Below are 21,911 nucleotides of genomic sequence, written 5' to 3'. Positions count from 1 at the left end.
GGTCAGTTACTTCTCAGTAACACCGAGTGAAAAACGGTCTCACCGCAGGAAGAAAAGTGCACCTGCGTGTCGTGACAGACGTTAACTAGGCTTATTCTGGTGGTGATTTCACAGTGTATACAGACGTCGAGTCATTACCGTGTACCCCTGACGCTAATGTCAGGTGTGTGCAAGTTACACCCCCAGAACGATGCCCGCTGTGCACGGAATTTGTGATGGTCAGACCAAACCATAACGTAGGTAAGTGTTCAGAGCAATGTCTAACCTGTCCTACAAAGGTTCCTAGTATTGTAACGTTTGATTTTACTGAAGCAGTTACTTAAATGAACGTATTTTAAAGTAAAACAGCGAGGCGTGGTTGGACTAGAAAAGGACTAAGATACAGGGAACTTAAATTCAGATTTCTTTTTGGTGATCTCGAGTTAAGTCACAGCCTCTCTGTAAGTTTTTTGACTTTATCCTCACTCGCATGAGGACGTTGAGATGGAAATCTGACAAATTCGTTGTGAGGACAAAGTTGAGACGATACATGTGAATGAGCTTAGAACTAAGAGAGACGACCGCAGTGTCATTTGTCGGTGTCGTTCACTGGCTGTGATCATTATTATTATTATTACATGTCAGGAAACGGAAAGCACCAACCTATGAGGTTTTTCACACTTATGTCATCATTTAGGAAACTTAACGGCCTTTTAAAAAGTTCCCCTCTGGGAGTTTTAGACTCGGTTTTTTACTTTGTGCTAAGTTTTCCTGGGTTTCTGTCACTGGCAGTTGTCTCCGTGAAGCAGAAGAAGAAAAGGAGGAATCACATGTCTCTCTGGCAGTAAAGCACTGAGCCATGGAGACAAGAAACAAAAAGCAAGCAGGTGGTCTCATGCGGGGATCCTTGGGTGGCCAGGCTGAGTGAGCTTGGAGTAATTCAGAGAGTAGAGTCCACACCCCACACCCCTGACGGGGGCACAGCCACGCCTCCAGGTTTTACCTCTGGTGTGAAAACTGAAAAACTAACGACTAATACCTATAGAACTTCGTACATCACAGATTGTAACGTACGCATATTCTCTTCTTAAATATAACCTAGTCCACACTTTCTACTTCATTACGCTTGCTTTTATTTTATCATGAATGAAAAGCTTCTTCACAGAATTGATATGTGTTGTCCCCACAAGGGGACGGCATGGCTGAGGTTTAAAGGCGTTGGGATCATGTGGATAGTGTGCGATAAAGCTGGACTATGCCCTTAATGCGCTGACTCGCTTCATTTATATTTTATCACAATCTGCTACTTTTTATCAATATTTTTAATGTGGTTAAACTTAAATCTACACCAAAAAACTGAGATGGCTCAGAATAAACCAGGGTTTGGATATTTTGCACATAAAAGGAAGGACACATTTTATGTCTCTACAGATACTTCTCTGTTAGTGGCGATTTATCTTGTTCTTACCCTTAACACTACTTACTATGTAAAAAAACAAAGAAAAAGAAAAAGAAGAGTGAAGTCCTCAATCACTTCAGAGCTTAAACTAACGTCAGGTTGTGTTGCCAGGACTGGGACAGGGTGGCAAGTGAGGCTGTTACATTGGATACAAAATTTAGGGGTGCACCAAAAAAATTCAGTCATCGAGGTGAAAAATATTTAATGCAATATTTTAAAAACTCAAAAGTGATGCAAAATACATGATGAACAAGATATTAAGATTTTAAATAAAGACAGGATCAGTTTTCTACCAGATAAATGGACTTAGACACATAAATCCACACCCACCAATTCACACAATTTTGCCCTTAATTTCCAGGAATGCAAGCAAGTACTTAGTACAATGAATTCAGCAGACTCTTCGGGGACATAAAAGAGTTTTTATGTTTAATAACTCTGAGAGTGGAGCACTTGTGACTTCAATTTATTGGCTTTGAACATTTTTGTAATATAAAATGGAGGACAACTTACAGGGTTTGAATTAGAAATTGTGTTGATGATGAAATTTCTCAAGAAAAAATACAGTAGTTAGGTTTTAGTAGCTTCTGGGACATCTCATCGCTGGTAAACAGCAAGTATCTTGTTTTCCCAGAAGGGTAACAGGTTCTAAAAGAAGAGATCACACATTGTCTTTTAAAGATTGACATCTCTACAGACTTAAGGATTCTAAAGAATAGCAATATCATCAGCATCTTCCCCAGATATACATGAGGAGTGTGTGTGTGTGTGTGTGTGTGAGAGAGAGAGAGAGAGAGAGAGACAGAGACAGAGAGAGACAGAGAGAGAGCGAGAGAGAGAGAGAGACAGAGAGAGAGAAAGAGACAAGAAGGAGGAAGAGGAGAAGGAGGAAAAGGAAAAAATAGATAAATAGGTAGGTAGATAGAAAGGCAGATAGATAAAGAGATGGAAATTTTAGGACATGTTATAGAGCACTGAATAGGACTAGAATGTCTCCTTTTCCTAAATCACGAGCAAGTTTCCTACCTTCCAGGTAACATTCAGTATAGGAAAAAAATTTTTTTAAAATATATAAAATTAATAGGGTGTAGTACTTGTCAGAAGTAGAGGAGGGCAATTCCAGTTGTCAAAAGAAACAGATGCACTTTAATAGAAATCTTGGAGGACTGTCTCTCCGAAATATCCAGTATACAATCTTACATCTACCCATAAGCTCTAACTCTGAGTCTCTGAGTTGAGAGGCATGGAAAAGACCTCAGACACTTAATTTAGAAAATGACTCTTATAATGCCAGTGCAGAGTGGTAAACTACCTCATAAAATTGGAATTTTAAAACCATTGTCGTTTAAGAGGAGGACTGGCTGAGAGAAAGGACATGTCCAATTCTGACTAAATAATATTCCTACAGAGAGAGACCAAGTAATTCCTAAGTGCTGCACCATGGTTAGTCCCACTAGTATTTAAGTGATTTGATTAGAAACGATTAAATTCTTAACTGGACTTTCAGAATAGTAATTAAGTAAAACAGCTTTGCATTATTAGAATGGACCAGATTAAGAAGTTAATGAGCACAAAGTCTCTGAACAGTGTGCGATTCTGAGGTGAAGGCCAGGCTTTCCCAAGGAAGATGGAGGAGCTGGGTGGTCCCACATCTGGGGGCATCCCCCGGGCACGGTGAGCACCCCCCTCCCCAGAGAGCCTTGAAGACAGGAGTTGAAGTGCAAGTCAGTATGGAACACTCGGAATAAGGCTGTCCTTCGGAGCACTACTATAAATAACCTCGTTTACCTTTCTGTTTGTATTGTAAAACTAGAATTTTAACAGAGAGGGTCGTCCTTCTGTTTTATTCAAGTAAAACCGCTTCATACTATTAGGATCACTTTACAATTCTATCTGAAATTGCACAGGCTTCCCTCACTTAACCAGGCTGGTTTCTTCCTCTACTTCCCATAGATCACATCAATTTTAGTTGACACTTTAGAGGTTTCCTTTGCCCCCAAGGAACTGTGGTCACTCTGAGGACAGGAGACATTTCCTCTTGTTATTCCTAATGCCTAGTAACCTTTATACATATTTTAAAATAAATGAACAAATGGATGAATTAACTCCATCATTTTGAAAGTATTTCTCCTTTGCTCGTAGCATTTTACACAAAGAAAATAAGTCATGTTTTGAGATTTATAATAGAGCTGTGTTTTTCTAAATCTATATTAAAGGCACAGATGCGGGCACAATTTGTGAATGTAATTAACAAGGGTAAACTCCTGGAAACCCTAGAATTCAGATGGTGGAGTTCCTGGGCTGAGTTTGTGTGGTGAAAAGGGAATAATCGTTCCATTAGTGTCAAATATGTAATACATTTGCTCCACACTTTTATTTGTCAATAAATTACTATAGAATTTTTTTGTAGCATAGAGAATAGATGATATAGCCAGTGGAAATTTAACAAATAGCATATGCTGTAAAAATTTAACGTAGTTTTCATTGCAGTAGATAAAAATGAAATTAGCAATAAGAAATATGATTTTGACTCTTTCAAAGAATATCTGCGTGTACGTAGATATAGTCATTGTTTATGTATAGTAGCTTATGTTTCTGTATTTCACCTATTCCACAAAGGATTTGAGGTTCATTTGGGAAATATACTTAAAACCCAAATCTCCTCCCAGCTCAGAAAACCTCTCCACAAAGGAAGAAGAGAAAGAAAGCAGTTTTGTTATCAAATAAGCGTTAAATCAGAATGTGGTGCACACCACAGGGAATTCGCCAAGAGAGGCAAAGACAGAAGAAAATCTCACCCTTTTACGTGGTCAGGCAGCTAGAACCCCTTCCATGAATGTTCTCAAGATGAGCACTGACTAGGCCTCAGCAAGACCTGGCAGCAGCGTGTACTATACATATACACAGCCGTCCTGAGTTCACCTGTGAATTGTGGGGACCGTCTGTGGTAGCTAATCAGCTTCGTTCAGAGGAAGGACGAACCGCTCCTGTCTTTGTGACGAGAGGTAGGTTTGCAGGTTGGGGCCAGGAGCCTACAGAAGCTCAGCCCCACAGAGCCTGGGAGATGGGCTCCCTCTCCCTTCCTGGTTTTCTTTCAAAGAGATAGTCCCCAGGTCCTTGAGAAGGACACTCCTGGGTCACAAAGCTGAGAAAAGTCCTATCAGAAAGATTTATACACATTTCAAACAAGAGGAGAAAGTAGTTAATGACAAGTTTCCTAAAATAATTGCTCTGAGCAAAGGGTGGAGGTGGAAACCTCTCTCATTATTTAATGGAGGAGAATTAAGCCCCTTATTCATAGTTTGTATTTGTCCTCACAGGTTGCATGGGCTGTACAATTTTACAAAAATACAGTTTCAATCAGAAAGATAGTGGAAGTTTTATTTTATTGCTTGGTGAGCATTTCAGGTGATTATAGGTATTCTTTGCCTGTTTCCCTATAAAAAAAATACTATAGCATATAATAGGCCAACTGGGTGAACTGTATTTCCAATGAGTGTTTTCTGCCTTAAAAACAATGCCCTTTTCAGAGGTGCATGCTGGTAAAGATCCTTAATAGGGAAGAAAGGAGCCTCCTAAATGATCTACATCACATGGTCTTGTGCCCAAATGGTCTTAGTTACCTGCCTTAGAACAGATAGGGGGATTGGGAGGAACTCAGCTGCCTGTCCTCTCGGGATACAGCAGAAAGGTGGGGAAGCATCTGAAAGTAGAAGTCCTTTGGTTTTCTCATCCTATTTTTCCAGGATCTAAGCCTGTCTGAGGGAAGGAAATACAGACCAGGAGCACTGAAAGGACAGAATGAGGAGCATCATTAATTTAAATTACCTTCTGTCTCCTGAAATAAAAACAGCCAACCTAAGAGCTGTGTCTTGCTCAGGGACCGCACTGGGGCTATCGCCAGGGAAAGAGCCTTTCAGGAACTCTGAGAAAATGCTCCCAAGAGGAAAGGGAGGAGCCAGGGTGCAAGTGGTTTTGGCCAGAGCGCTACTTTCAGTCCAGCACACATACATCTCAGTCAAAGGCCACTGCTAGTCCCCAGGGACAGGTATCCCAGGTAATGATTTTAGTGCTTTTCTGGGCATGGGAAGGTGCAAGAATCTGGGGTCATTGCAGTTTTTTCCTGATGTATCTCTAAATTTCTAAGGGGCCTGTTTTTCCAAAGCACAGTGTGCCTTATCCTGTTTTTCGTCCTGAATTCCTTTCAGGGTGTTCTGTCTCATGGCAGTAACTGCAGTGGCTAATGACTTGATCTTGTAGAACTGAACGGTGGGCAACAGTCTTTGTTTAACCCCTCAAAACCCAGGTAAATTGATTTACACAGTCCACAGCTCGTATCCACACGTCCACCTACCCACCCCCTCTTCCAGGTCGGCTCTGGTTGTGGTCCTGAGTTTTAAGGACAGCATTCTTCCTCCCTTCCTCTGTTCCTCTGAAGAATTAAGCTGTTGCTGCTAGTCTATAACTTAGAAATTACATATTAATAATCCTGAGCACCTGTGTGGTGTTTCCGACCACAGTATAATTAAAGGGCACACCTGGGGCTACCCTGGTGGCGCGGTGGTTGAGAGTCCGCCTGCCGATGCAGGGGACACGGGTTCGTGCCCCGGTCCGGGAAGATCCCACATGCCGCGGAGCGGCTGGGCCAGTGAGCCATGGCCGCTGAGCCTGTGCGTCCGGAGCCTGTGCTCCGCAACGGGAGAGGCCACAACGGTGAGAGGCCCGCGTACCGCAAAAAAAAAAAAAAGGGGGGGGCACACCTGGATAAATGCAGCCCTTCCTACTGAATGTGACTGGCCATTGTCAATACTGAATTACTTTGAAATGGGTTGGAAGGGCAAACATTCTTGTTCCTGCTAAATTAGCTTTACAAAAAAAGAGGGGGTAATCAATCTGCATTGGAAACCATTGAATAAGTTCAAAGTATTCAAGTCCTAATGCCTTAATTAATTGTATCTCAGGCTACAAAGGAAGAGAAGGCAAAATCTGTTGTTCTTCAAAAGAAGAATTAGGCAACTTCAGTGACATTTATTTATTGGGAAAAATTGTTTATGGATGTGATTTATTAGTAAACTAAACTTTTTTTCTTTTTTTAATTGAAGGATCGTTGATTTACAGTGTTGTGTTAATTTCTGCTGTACAGGAAAGTGATTCAATTATACATATTTATATGTTCTTTTAAAATTCTTTTCCTTTATGGTTTATCTTTTCCATATGGTTTAGCACAAGTTTATCACTGTGCTATACAGTAGGACCTTGTTGTTTATCAGTAAACTAAACTTTTATGTTGGAGCCATTCTTAAGGTCCGAAAACAAACTTTACATAAAAAAGCTCTTTTTTACATACTTTTTTTTTTATAGCCAGTGGGTGTCAAGGCTTCTGCTTGTATAGTCTATGCATTTAAATAATTTTCAAGATTTTGGATGGGTTTGTTTTCAACTCAAGCTTTTGAGTAAAGTGTTAACAAGGGAAAGATTATGGCTTGTTATACCTCATCTATTTCACAATCTTGATGCATTATGTGAGGTACTGGGTGACAGTCACAACTGAATGACACCCACAGACCATGCAAATACTCAGCCAATTTTAGCTAAAATTGGGGATTTCATTAGTTCTGTTTTCAGGACATCTTTCAGTAAGAGAAAGGCATTTGCATTTCACTCCTCATACTGTACCTACTAATAATGAGTTAATATCTCCTGAAATAACTTGAAGATGAGGAGCTAGAAGCAGAAAAGAAGAGCTTGATCGTTTCAATTTTAAGTAACTTGACTATACAGATTGTTTTCCATCTACAAACTTCATACAATTGAGAAGGCATATGACTGTCTAATCCATGATAGCTACAAACATACCTGCATGTCCTGGATTTGTACCAGGTAGCTAAAGTAGATTTTTCCTTCTGTGTCCCTAGCACTGCAGAATTACTGACACTGTCCCTCTGACATGGAGGCTTTTTTCCTGTGGTCCTGAGGACAGCGTTGCTAGGCAGCAGACACGTTCTCTCTTCCATCCTTTCCAGAAATGGAGTCACTCTAGCATGCCTCAGCCCACGTCTGGGCACCAGGCAGGTGTCTGGAAGTGAATCATTCTCTCAAGAACGTTTGCCTCTAGGATTTGGGGGAAAGTCAGTTTAAATCAGGGCATATAAAATAAGCCTTAATAACCTTGAAAGTATAAATATAGTTTTGTGAAGCACAGAGCTTGACAGAATTGGATAGTCAGACTGGAGAGAGTTAAATATAGACCAGGAGACTATAACTGATGCTAGCGGAACAAATCATTTCAACTAGAAATTTGAGATGATAGGTTTTGAAATACGGTCCTTGTGGAAAAGCCTAAGAAGGAGTTCAGGTAGCTCTAAGGCAGAAGAGCAGTGTTTAAGAGAGCAGAAATATGCTTTTAATTAATGTGGGGACTAAAAATACAAAATGCTTCTGTGGGCCTTTTCTTTTTCAATTGTGCATCTCTATTTAAGCGGTCTTTTTAACTTTTGGTAATTGAGTATGATAATTTTATGCCACAAATTTAAAAAAATCCTGGCACATCAATGAAGAAGATGTGTTGGCTGGAATGTTTCATATTAAATAAAAGTAAGGATAGAAAATTGGGAAAATTAAAAACATTTAGCAATTTGGTTATTGTTCAAATGTGTATCTTAGGAAAGAACTGATATTTCCTGCTTCTGTCTATTTAATACAAAGATTAGAGACACATCAATTAAATTAAAATGGTTCATAATAAGACATTTATTTTTAACTTGCAGAAACGTCTGAGGCAAACAATGTATAAATTAACCTTTATATTCCTGTTTCCAGAATTAAGTCTCATTGCTATGTTTGGTTCAGTTGTATTCCTCCCAAAAAGCTGTGTTGGAATCTTAACCCCCAGCACCTCAGAATGTGATCTTATTGGACCTTTATAGGATCTTTACAGAGAGTATCAAGATAAAAATGAGGTCTTTGGGTGGACCCTAATTCAATATGACTGATGTCCTTATAAAAAGGGAGAATTTGGACCCAGACACACACAGTAAGAAGATGATGTGAAGAGACGAAGAGAAGCCATGTGAAGCCGGGAGGGATGCTGCCACATGCCCGGAGTCTGGGGCTCTGGGAACAAGAAGAAGCCAGGATGGTCACCAAACTGGGACTTAAGTACAGTTTTGGCTTTCCCAGAAATAGAATGTTAAACCAGTCAATCAGGAAATTTTCCATCTTAGTTGAAGATCTTCCCTAGTATAAAGAAGCAAATTGAGGATTATATAATTGGATGGGGCAGCCTCCGTACCATTCAGGTTGCCACCCAATTCTTTGAGGAAATAAAAACAACTGTATTGTCTCACAAATGGAGTCTTTACAAGAACAGAAATTAAGCTCTAGAAACAATTCAAAACCTGCCTATCCTTTCTACCAATCTTCTCCCTATTCATGTCAAAAGGCTTACAGATATTGTAAAAATCTGGACTTCCGGAGCAAAAGTCCTTCTGGGTGGAACTTGGATTCTTTCTCTGTGCCATTTGAACAAACCCTATCAAATAAGGGTCCTACCTGGTCTTCAGCAACCAAGATAATTCTTATCAGAAGGAAATAAAAAAGAAAGGCTATTTTGGAAACTAGGCCTATGAAAAATCTTAAAATCTCTTCCACAGATACTGGTTAAAAGCTTTAGACATCTCAGCAGGTAACTTTAACTTATTCAATGGCCAGAAGCAAAATCTGCATCCAACTTGTTCTTTTATAGACTAGTGAGTTTGCATTATCATACCTGTCTCATGGCTGAATTTGTAAAATGAAAGCTGTAAGGTCTGTCAGATCACGCACACACGTTTTCTGTTAGCAGGCAGGCACGGCAAGGCAATCCTACACTACCCTTTCTGTGGCTCAGTGAGGTTCTAAGTCACTCTCCTGTGTAGTACTCCCTAACGTTGGGGATGAAGCCTACTGGAATCAGTTGCTACAATATCCCAGCCATAAGATTCAGTTAACTGACACGAAGAAACAGCCAGCTGCCCCATGGGGTGCTGGGGGTTCCCCTCAGGCCTCCCTGTGCCCAAGCTCGGCCTCTGGCTCTTACCTCACCACTTCTCAGGTGTCTGAGCCGTATCTACTACAGCACCCGTGCTGTCCTTCTTTGATTTGTTCACCCGTCAAACCGCCTTTTGGGTTTAATCCATCCAAATTGTGTTACAGTCAAGGTCTCTGAATCAGGTAATGACTTTCCTGTGGGATCCTGGTGGGTCCCTGGCATGGGTCTGCTTTTCCATTGCATTTGAAATGGAAGACAAGTAGGGTCAGGCTGCTGGGAAGTTAGCATTGCCAGGACAAACCTTTCCCAAAAACACTTCGAATTTTTTTCAGTATTTAGTAGTGAAAGATGTTAATGTGTTAATGGTAAGACATCTCTGGCTTAACATAAATTGAAGATGTTATTGAGTTTTCATGAATGCTGGAAACTAGTAACTTCTGGGTCTTTGTCACTTGCTGTAAAAAAGAAGAATATAATGTGAATGCGTTTGGTGCGTTCTTTCCTGAGTGGGACCTGTTAAAAAGCGGTACTAAGAGGTCATCCGGATTAGGGTCATAAAGTGGAGGACATGTAGACAGTAGGACTTGTGACAGTGTCAAAGGTGGTGACCTTCGTGACCGCGGGAAGTTGAGACACATACTTTGGATACTTCCTGCCACAGCTGGTGCTTCTTCACCAGTCCAGCAGACTGACACTGCCCTTCCTGGGCACCACTTGGAGAAGGCTATTTGGATACCAGCTTTTATGTCATTGCTTTTCAAACAACTGTATGGGTGGCAATCAGCATTTTGAAAATAGAAGAGAGTGAATAATAGCATGGACACTGAAATGGTGTGTCTAAATATTCCAAGTGGCCATATAAAACCTGTCTCTCCTAGAGCTCTGCTCCACGCCCTAGGCATCCTCTGAGCCCTTGCCCGTGGCGGAGGCAGTCTTTGCTCAGTGCTCATGTCAGAAGCACACCTGGCTTGCGTGTTTCTTACATGGGACTGCCCTGGGGAAGCCTAATCCATTTTAGTCCTGGAGGACTTTGAACCAAATGCTGCCAGATCCAGCAGGCGTCGTGCAGAAACTCACAGCAAGCCCGCTTTCTCTAAGACGTTTCTGCTCGTCCCCTACAGGTTTGTCAGCAGTTGGCCCTTCTCCATCCGTTCCCTCTGAAGTCAGTTAAGTTACTTTACCCCCAAAGTTTCTCTTCTCCCAGGGTGCAGTCAGTCACTGAAACACACTTCCCACTTCTCAGCGCTGGGTTTCTGACATACTTCTGGAGCTTGTGTCTCAGCAGAGCAGCTGTATTCGCTTTGCAATAGTGAGCAAAGCTTCCAATTCTGATTCCTTCTTTAAATTAACATTTTCAGTATCATCGTAACTATTAATAGGGGCTAGATTTAATGTTAATCACTGGTAGTCCTGATGGATTAAATACCACAGAGATATGTTGTTAATTTCCAGCCTCACGGAGTGACAAATCACTTTTCTTGACCACAACGATTACAGAATTTAAAGCAACTGAACAACTTAGAATAGCATGTTTAAGTATGAAACAAGTGATGGAAAGGGTATGACTCTAGCTATGCTCAAGCTTATGTAGTTTCTTCTTTTAGTACTCTGTTTTTTTTCTTCATCTTACACTGATATCACAGCTAAACAGTTATTTCTCAATAGAAGAGAGATCATTAACTTCCAAAATAAATTCCAAATATGTTTAGAGCAAGGGAGAGGAGTTGTTTTTGTCAGATGTTGGCAGTCTGTGAAGAATAATTTTTTGCATAGCCCCTGACTCTGGTTTCTTTGATTTTTTAAATGATTATAGTAGTTATACCAGTTATTCAAACAGCTAACTTTTAAAAAATTGCACAGTATTCAAATTTAAATAAATTAATTAAAAGCAAATGAGATTTTATTTTGAAAAATATTAAAATTTAGGATACTGTGACAAACAATATCCTAAAATAATTCTCCCAAGAATACAAAGAAGCTTCTTTTCTAGAATACCTGAAGGCTCACCATTAGAGACAGTAGTCTAATCTAACATAATCTAATGTAATATTCTACAGATAAAGAAGCTGAGGAGAGTGAAAAAATGTACTCCTTTGACCAAAAAATGCATAATTTGAACATTGTTCTTGGCGCCGGAGATACAGTAATTAAAAAAAAACAAAACCTGCCCTCATTGAACTTACACTCTAACTTACTGACTGCAGTGCATCAGCCCTGCCTGTTCCTGGCTGGTGTAAGGTGCTATATGTAATATACTGTTATTTAATCCTTGCCACACTTTTGAGATAGGTATAGTTGACTGATTTAAAAGGTGGAGAAACTGAGGAGAAAGGTGAATAAACCTGTTTAAGGTATGTGCCAGTAAGGAAGAGTCCAAATTCAAATCCAGTCTATCTACACTGAAATCCAGTCTATCTACACTGCAGACAGTACTTTTTCCATTATATCATGGGCCTCCTTTCTCCAGATCGACCCAAGCCCCCATGATTGCAGCCTAAATCCATCCACACCATAGTGACTTCCCTGTGTGAACTGCTCAGTGTCGGGGCTTGTCAGGGAGGGTTGGCGGGTGGGGGGACATCTCCAGGAAGGGCGTCAGATCCTCTCATCAGTGCTCACGATGGTGCTGACCAGGAACAGGTGCTTCAAACGCTGCACTTACTGTCCCCAGATGATGGCTTTCCCTTTTCCTGGAGCTGAATAATGTGATTTATTCAGATCCTTTGAAATGGAAATGAATAGGATTTTCCAGTAAAACTTCAGGACTGAGTATGGGCATTTACAAACCCCTGGAGGATGTGCTCTTTCAAAACAAAGATGTAATCCAAGAAAGAGAAAGATATTGGTTCCAGGAAAATTGGATTTAGCAGAGCCCTGCCGGCCATGCAGTATCCGTTTGGAGCGACCTTTCCATATGGAAGCAGGGAGCTGGAGAATTCTGGAGAAAGGCTGCATGCACAAAAATGGAAAATGTGGAATTCCCAGGAAAGGAAGATGTTTTACTCAGAAAATAGTGGAATAGATGGAATACACAGAAAGTGAAGATGTGTATGAGAAAATTTGCAAATAAAATAAGGTAGTTATTAATGCAAGAAAAATAACTCTGCAGGAAGGTGAATGCAATTTTAATACACTACTAGACTCCACAGTGAAAAGTCACCCTGGTTTTAACTAATGGAGTGATCTGCTTATACTAGGAGGATGGGAAAAACAAAGAGCACATAAAAGAGCCACACTGTCACTCTCTTTAAAAGAAATTAATGTCCCCAAATTGATGAATGTATAAAGAATAGTATAAGTCTCTTAAAAAAATAAATACGGAGTAATCACTGGACGATTCAGGTAAGAGAATTAAATACAGTTGTGTCTGGTAAGCTGGAGTGGTGAGAAATAACAGGAAGAACTGTGGTTGGGTGTGTTTTTTTGTTTGTTTTGGTTTGGTTTTTTATAAATTTATTTATTTATTTTAGTTTTGGCTGCGTTGGGTCTTTGCTGCGCACGGGCTTTCTTTAATTGCGGCCAGTGGGGGCCACTCTTCGTTGCAGTGCGAGGGCTTCTCATTGCGGTGGCTAGTCTTGTTGCAGAGCACCGGCTCTAGGCGCAAGGGCTTCAGTAGTTGTGGCACGCGGGCTCAGTAGCTGTGGCTCATGGGCTTAGTTGCTCCGCGTCATGTGGGGTCTTCCCTGACCAGGGCTCGAACCCGTGTCCCCTGCTTTGGCAGGCGGATTCCTAACCACTGCACCACCAGGGAAGCCCCGGGTGTGTTTTTTAATGATAAATCAATTTCACTACTAATTGAGTTCTTCATTTTAGACATGTATTAGTTTGATAAAAATTAAATCAAGGATTTATATAATTTAAATAAATTGGCTCATCTAAATTCATACAAAAATGTGTGGAAGATTTACAAATAGAACCTATTTCTCCAGATTCCCCAGAAATCTCCAGATGATTTTTTTCATTACCTAGTTCAGTTAAAGAAATACTTTTGTGAGATCCTTCCATCCAGCCACTGTACTGGGCACTGAGAACTCTCTCACGTATGGTGTTGTCCGTGACTGGCTGCAGCGGGGAGGAGGGTCCGACACGTCCAGTCCTGTCTAAATAGGTGGGTTAGCCTCGGGGGCGTTCAGGATGCTGTAGCTTGAGGTGAAGGTGGGCAAAGACCCCGCTTCCTGACGGGAGACTGGCATAGCTTTGGAATGCCTGAAGGGCAGGGTGAGGCACGTGGTGAGGAACCTGCAGGGAAGAGGGCGGATCCGCATGGTCCAAGAGTGTGTGTGGGAGAACCACAAATATTTTAAGACTAATGTCGATTAAATTCAGAAGTGGTAGAGAAAAGTTGGAAGATTAGAAATCATTAAGCATTTTTCTATGTTATATTTAACTGAACTATATAAAAGTACCATTTTTATTGGAACAAACGATGTACCTGGTCTATTGACTTTGGTTTTTCCATGTGGACGTATCAGTTAAAGGATAACCTAATCTAACATGTTCAGTTTCTTGAGGTAAAACCCATAAGGCAAAACTGGTTTTAATATAAAGTAGTGGTTAAGAGTATGGGCTTTAAACTTCAGGCTAATACTTCAGGCTAATATTTGAGCACATTTCATAGGCTGTCTTGAATCTGATGGCATAATCTATTGAAAGGATAGTTAATTTTACTTATTTAATAAAATATGCTATATGTTTTTAATATGGTTCGATTGAGATAACGTATCAGAAGTGGTCAGGAGATCAGCAGGTGGGAACCTCACGGAAGTCATCATCGCCCTTCTCAGGCTGAACCCCTCCCTCTTCCTCTCTCTCTCTCACAGGCTTATAGGAACAGAAAAATGGGTTTGTTTTTTCGCTCATTTTAAAATTTTAAAGCTGGAAAGGGGTCTTGAATCCAAACAATTTGAGAAGCATTGCATCAATCTATTAGTAAATTTACCCTTCACATTCAGGGAACAATAGTTGGTCTATTCTAAGAACTCAGAGACAAATAAATTTTATAAAACTGATCTTCCAGGTTGCTATTTTCACTTCACCAAGTCTTTGAAATCGTGTGTATTTTACATTTAAGGCACCTCTGCGTTTGGACCAGCCACACTGCAAGTGCCCCAAGCAGCATTTGTGGCAGGGCTGTGGTACTGAACAGGCAAACCCAGTATAACAATTCTTTGGATACGTTTAACTTTTTGACAAATAAACTTACCAACAAATTATCTTACCACATATAAAGGTATCAAGCTTTTCTCTCAGGACAAACACCAGGGCTTGCATGCTTTCCTTGTTTATTAAAATTTGTAGTTTATCTGCTTATATTTGTTTACAATATTTTTCCTTTTTTGGTTGGCTTTCCAACCCCTTTCTCATTTTTCATCGTGTTAGTTAAATTAACAGACTTTTCTTGGACAGTTTCAGGTACTTCTTTCAATCTGTACCCATACCTTTTCGTGTTTGTATCTCTTCTTGCTGAAGTAAGACACTGTCTTTACTGGAGAGGCCTGTGTGGTGTTGAGTCGTTGGTTTGAAAACATCTGTTTTACCTTCCCTCTTGAATAGCAGCTTAGCTGGTTAGAAAGTTCTAGTTTTTCAGGTATTTTTCCTCTGCACTTTGAAAATCGTTTTTCTTGATCAGAAACCTGCTTTCAGTCTGTGAGTCCTTTGTCAAACTTTGCATATTGTTTATTTTTATTGATGGTTTTCTGAAGTGTGTACCCAACAGATTTATGTATGGATTTATTTTAAAGTGTCCTGAAAGGTATCATAATAATTATACCAAAATAATCATTTAAATTTTAATTTATTTGAATACAGGAATCTGATAAAAATGAACAAGGTACAAAAATCAAAGTTCTCCCTCCTGTCTCTCCCTACAAATCCATTTCCTTTTACCAGACTCATGAGCTCTTTGCTGGTTTTGGAAGATTCTTCTGGAGGAAGGCTATTTGGGAGGAAAAATAAAAGTATATTGTAAAGTTAGTTTTATTTTCTACACATAAATATAAGCATTCTGACTACAACATTCTTTCCTTTTTCCCTTTTACATTAAAATATATCTGAATATGTTTGCATACTGGTAGGTATACAACTGTTATTTTAAAAAAAATTTTTATTTGAAATCTATTAACATCATGTCTACTCAGTTCTATTTAAAAATTTTTTTCTCCTTGTCGGTAACATGCCTCCCTCTTATAACCCCAGTAAAATTTTCCATCATTTAAGTATTAAAATTTTCAGTCTACTTCCATCCTGAAAAGATGGCACAGTGAACATTCATATAACCTTACCTAGATCCAGCGGTTATCACTTTACAGGTTTTGCTTAACCATTTGAAAATATGATCAGATATCATGACATTATTTCCCCCAAACACTGTAGCATGTATTTTCCAAGGACAAAACATTCTGCATACCCCCAATATTATTATCAAAGACAATAAACTTGATATCAACACTAACATTATTTTAATTTTATTTAAATTAATATTAATAAATTAAATATTAATATTACAAGATATAAAATTCATAACCTAATTTTCCCTATTGTACTAGTAATGACTGTTACATGTGCTTTTGTAGCAGTGAAGCATCCTATCTAAGTTTTGTGATTAAGTCTCCTTAAACTTTTATCTACAGACCACCCCTGTCTCTCCTTATCTTTCATGAGTCGGTGTTTCTAAACAGACTGGGCAGTTTTGTCTGTCATAATATTTACACATCTGCATTTATTTGATTATTTCCTCATGAGTAAGTTCTTGTCTAACACTTGGAAATAAAACTAGACAGGTAATGTTTGGTCTCCTTCCCAGTGTGTCTTTATCAGGAGACAGACAAGGTCAGTTTGTCCCACTGGATGGCTCTGTTAAGGTGCTCTCCACCAGATTTATCTACTGAAAGAGTGTCTTCTCCATTTGTAGTTAATAATTATTCTGTTCTGTGATATGTTGATATTATTTGAATAGTCCAATCTCCAGCAAGCATTCTTCACTGAATGATTTTAGCATCAGTTGACACTCCTTAAAAGAATCAGTTACAGTGGTGGTTGCGAAATGGTGGTCTTTCTAATTATTTTACTCCTTGTATATTTATTTGCTGGCATTCTTCTGTAAAGAGGTGTTTTTCCCTCTTTCGCCTCCCTCTCTGGCTTTCTGTAGTGTAGATATTGCTGTGTACTTATAGAGGCTTATTCAGTCTTAAGACCAGAGTTAGGTCATTTGGGCCAAAAGACTTGACACATTCTATCAACACTGTCCCTTCCTGGCTTACCCTGCAGTGCCCAGCTGTAACACTTTGTGACCCGTGGCAATACGCTAGGAGGAATGTGGCTGTGTAGTCCCGGAGGACCAGACAGAGTTGGAAATTGCTAGTCCCAGTACAATTTTGAGGGAAAGCTAATTTAGTTGTTGTTTTAAGTGAAGCCCTTACTATGTACTGAGCTCTGGGAACTTAAAAATGAAGGAGGAGGAGGAGTGGGGTGAGAGAGAGAAAAAGGTGAGACACAGAAGAACAAAGAGGAGGAAAACAAACCTGTCCTTTGGAGCCTTAGAGGCCGTGTCCTGGGCAGAGGGATGCGAGTGCCTGCAGCGGTGTGAGTGCCCTGGCAGCTTCTGTCGGCTGGGGCCCTTCCACGTGGGAGGGAGGCAGGGAGATAGGAGACAAGAGACAAGTGACTGCGTTCTGGTCCCCGCTTCTCCCGGGCTCCAGCTCTACTCCCTGAAGAAACAGCAGCACAGAAAATCCACCTGCCCTGTAGGTGTTTCATCAAATTGCCTCTCACACCATTTCTGTGTCACCCATCAGAACTCTCAGCCCAGTTCCTCCATCAGTAAAACAGAGGCATTAAAAGTCTTATTTCACAGGGTTCTTGTGAAGATTAAGTGGTAGCATCTATTATCCTAATAAAAACTTGATTTATCGAGTCCTTAAAACGCGCCAGGCACTAGAACATGTGTTTACATATATTACTTTTGATCTTTATTTAAATGCAAAATGTTAAAAAGCCCTTAGCACAAAGTACATATGCAATGCATGGTACCCATAATTATTATTATGGAAACTGTTCTCAGTTTATATATCTCTTGTAACAGTTGGTTATCTCTGTATTTTTAAATCACTGTTTTCAATAGACCAAGCAAGTCAAGCAAGACAAAGCAAGTCTCTTTGTGTCCATTATTTATATCAGACAGCTGAATGAACTGGCTTGTATATGTGTACAGAGCATCATTACCATCTGTGGGAATCCCCTTCATTGTAGTTTTCAAATCCATAGAGAAGAACGTCTCTGTGAGTGATGTGAACAAATTCAGTCTTTATTTTAGGCAAGCACCAAATTTAATTAGCATCAAAATGTGCAAAAACTGTACAATGTTTATGGTCTCCAGGTAATGCAAGTTCTGTTTCCATTTTCCCTTTTTAATAAATAATGTCAGTCCATGTGAATCTCTGTTTTGTTTTTACAGGTTCACATGTGTAAATTACAAAAAGAAAATCCTATCAGGAAATTGTATGGAGGTTCTACTCGAGTAATTCAGCACAACTTAGCAGAGGGAAAGGAGAAGGCCCAGGAGGCACCTTATGTTGATTGTACCCAGCGTTAAAACTCCTGAGAAACCCTGGCTTGATGACAGCAGCAGGTATGATGGGCATGGGGCATCTTTTAGCATGTGGATCAGCTGTGAGGAGTTCAATGAGGTAAAACGTTTTAAAATGGTTTAAAGTGATTTTTAAATTGCACAACTTAAACTTGCAGAGAAAAACAACGGTCTTATAGGAAATTGAACTCTGGAATAGTATTTATCAATGTTGTTTTTCTCTAATGTGTGAGGTTTTCTTTGCTGAATTTACAATACTTGATTAAAAGAAAAAGCCATTGTTATTTTTCAGGTAGGTAAAAATCCAATGATAAATATAACTTGTCTAAGATAGAAGTATGGGAAAAATAAAAACTGAGACTAACACTTGCATCATCAGAGACAAATCTATCTGAGGAATGCATTGTGGATCCCAGTAGGGGCCTCCAGCTATTTCATTGGGAGAGCATATTGCATCTAACTCAGTGTGGTATATAAAATGCAAGTTGCTGTCCTCACGCTAAACATACAGGCAGACATGAAGGTCCTCCAGTTAAACTTCCTGAGAAACTTCAGATGTGGATTTCTTCTTTCAACTGCCCTAGCCATTCCAAAGTCAGGCTTGATAAACAAGCTGTCTCTCTGTAAGCTGTTTTAGTTTTGTGGGGGTTTTATGCAGTCTTATCCTCCTAGATGAACTATTTTGTGGAGAAAGCAGCTAAGTTACTTTTGATTGGCCTTGGTGGGTTTTTTAAATTTTATTTTGTTTGTTTTGTTTTAACACAGATACAGGAAATTACACTAGTAGAGACAGGAAATTATTCCAAGTCGCATAATTGTTTAACTCAGGAGCAGAAAATTGTGTTGCTTTCAAGCTTTATGTCCTTCAGATTCCAAATCTAAATCACGAGCCCATGTTCTTCCTCGTAATGCCCTCTGTTACCTGCAAAACAGTGCACATCGCACTGATCACCATGAGGGGCATGTCCAAATCTATCTTGTGAATCACTGTATTCCAAATACCTAACTTAAGCCTGAGAAATGCTTTGTGTCAATAATTACAAATATTTGATTGGTAGATAAATTTACTTTTCCTGAGTAAGGATCAAAGAACATAAAGACAGCCTATGGAGACCTTGTCATGTGATGTATAAGATAAATAGAAACTTTTTTGTCCGTACTTACAAGATACCATTTAATTGTGGGATTAACCTCAGTTGTCAAGTGTCCCTTCCTAGGGGGAGCATCCTATTCGAAGCGCTAGGTTATGCATATTACATCTGTGCTACATGTTTCTCTTGGCACCCTACCCAATGCACTGTGGTTCCCTCTGTTGGATTAGTTTGATGTATAGAAATTACATTCCACCAAATTCCCTGTTAGCTGGATTATGGATGCAACTTACTTTTTCATGTCTAATTGATGGCCTATATCAAATATATTTGAATTAAGAGAACATCCCTGATATGAGGTAGAAAAAGGCACTTAAAAGACTTAAAAGAGAGAAATGTTGGAATGGATCATCATGTTCAATGCCCACCGGCCACCTCTCATGAAACCTCAAGGACAGTACAGTGGTCGCTTCTTTCACCAACATACGTTGGTGCAGGAAACCACAAGATCCTAAAAGAGCAGAGCAATACCAGGAATCTGAAGGCTGGTGATGATGGGGGAAGTGACACTTGAAAAAGGCTCCTGGGTTTTTAGTAGGCATGATGGCACTGCAGACAGGGAGAGGAAAGGTAGCAGGGCTTACAGTCCAGGAAAGAGGTGGACATGGATACTGCAGCAGGTAATAAAGTTAGATGGCAGTTTTAATGTTGTGACCTGTGAGGAGCTACCTGTTGACATTAATTAATGATGGGTCCTAAGAAATGTAAAAGAGACGGTGAGCTAATTGATGATGATCTCCTTAGAAATGTTAAAAGGGGGGCTGCAGCCAGTCAATGGTGGTATCCTTAGGAATGTAAGTGGAAGCTGCAACTAATTATGATGATATCCTTAAAAATGCAGAAGGGAAGCTGCAGCTAATTGATAGATACCCTTAGGAATGGAAAAGGAAAGCAGCATCCAGATATGACGGCATCCTTAGGAATGCCAGAGGGAAGTTGTGGCCAGTTGATGGTGCTGTGCTTAGGCTTATAAATGGGAAGCTAAAGCCAGTTTATGGTGGTTAGCTTGGGAATGCAAAAGGGAGCTGAAGCCCTTTGATGATGTTTCCTTAGGAATGTTAAGGGAAAGCTGCAGCCAGTTGATAATGGTATTATCGGGAATGCAAAGAGGATGCTGCGCCCAGTTGATGATGGTCTCCTTAGGAATGTAAAACAGAAGCTGCAGCTAATTTTTGACGTATCCTTAGAAATCTAAATGGGAAACTGTGGCCCATTGATGATGGTATCCTTGGTTATATAAATGGAAAGCTGCAGCCAATTGTTGATGGTATCCTTGGGAATGTAAATGGGAAGCTGCAGCTAATTGATGGTGATATCATTGGCAAAGCAAAAGGAAGCTGTGGCCAATTGATGATGGTATCCTTGGGAATGTAAATGGGAAGCTGCAGCTAATTGATATCATCATGGGGAATTGAAAGGTGAAGCTGTAGCCCATTGATGAAGGTACCCTTAGGAATGTAAATGGGAAGCTGCAGCTAATTGATGGTGATATCACTGGCAAAGCAAAAGGAAGCTGTGGCCAATTGATGATGGTATCCTTGGGAATGTAAATGGGAAGCTGCAGCTGAATGATGATGGTATCACTGAGAAAGCAAAGGGAAAGCTGTGGATAATTGGTGATGTGTCCTTAGAAATAAATGGGAAGCTGCCTCAAATTGGTGATATCAATGGAGGGAATGCAAAAGGGAAGCTGCAGCTAATTAATGAATTCATTACTGGGAATCCAAAGGAGGATACTGTGGTCACATGACAATGTTATCCTTAAGAACGTAAAAGAAATCTGAAGCTAATTCATGATGTCATCAAGGGAATGCAAAGGAAAGCGTGGGCAGTTTATGATGGTGTTCTAAGACTGTGAAGGGAAAGCTACTGTTAATTGGTGGTGGTATCATCGGAAATCTGTTGCAGATGCTGTGTCCAATTGATGATAGTATCTTTAGGAATTAAAATGGGAATCTGCTGCTAATTGCTGATGTCATCATAGAAAATGCACATGGTTAGCTGTAGCCAATCGATGATGGTATTTTAGGAATGTAAATAGCAAACAGCAGCTAACTGATTATGGTATTATTGTGAATGCAAAAGGGAGCCGTAGCTAATATATGCTTGTATCCTTAAGAATGTTAGTAGGGAAGCTGCAGCTAATTGATGATGTTATCCTAGGAATGTAACAGGGATGCAACAAATTAAAGCTTGGCTTGATGTTTTAAGTTGTGGTCGGCATCTTTTATTTACCCTCCTAGACAGAGTTTTTATTTTTTCTGTTGTGTTCTTGGTCAAAATCACCAAGACTTCCTTGCTGTTGTCTTCAGTTCATTTTGTTCAGCAAGGATACCTGACTAATGGAGAAAAATGAGGGTTAAAGAATACAGTTACTTCAGTGTATATATTCCCTCAAAATCCCAACCAGCAAAGTCCATTTAGGATGGCTGGGCTTTTGATTAATCATAACTGGTCCCCTCAGTGAAAAATGCACTAAGTGAATATGTACTTTTTTCTCGAATCCAAACTTTCCCCCTCATTGTGCCAGAACTAAATGAGATGATTGCTCTGCAGCTGTGGGCCTTGGCTTCCTGAACTCTCCTTGAACATCACCCACATCCTACCCACTCCATTTTAAATAGTCCCTGTCCTAGCCAAGATCCTCTAGAAAGCAGTGTGGGAGGCACAGGTTGGGGATTAACTTAATTGCAAAGGTACAAGCACCAA

General features: G+C 40.0%; 1 long non-coding RNA gene across 1 annotated transcript in view; it reads left to right on the top strand.

The window, feature by feature from the left end:
• Positions 1-205: 205 nt before the first annotated feature.
• Positions 206-21,911, top strand: part of LOC141277488 (uncharacterized) — a 104,375-nt gene continuing 82,669 nt past the window's right edge. The window contains exons 1-2 of the long non-coding RNA XR_012328964.1: positions 206-240; positions 17,920-18,093. This is a non-coding gene — a long non-coding RNA (uncharacterized lncRNA). The remainder of the gene's footprint in view (positions 241-17,919; positions 18,094-21,911) is intronic.

This window comes from Tursiops truncatus, chromosome 21, assembly GCF_011762595.2.
Source record: "Tursiops truncatus isolate mTurTru1 chromosome 21, mTurTru1.mat.Y, whole genome shotgun sequence".
NCBI lineage: Eukaryota > Metazoa > Chordata > Mammalia > Artiodactyla > Delphinidae > Tursiops > Tursiops truncatus.
Note: the sequence above shows the minus strand (reverse complement) of the source record. Positions and strands in the feature narration are given on the sequence as shown.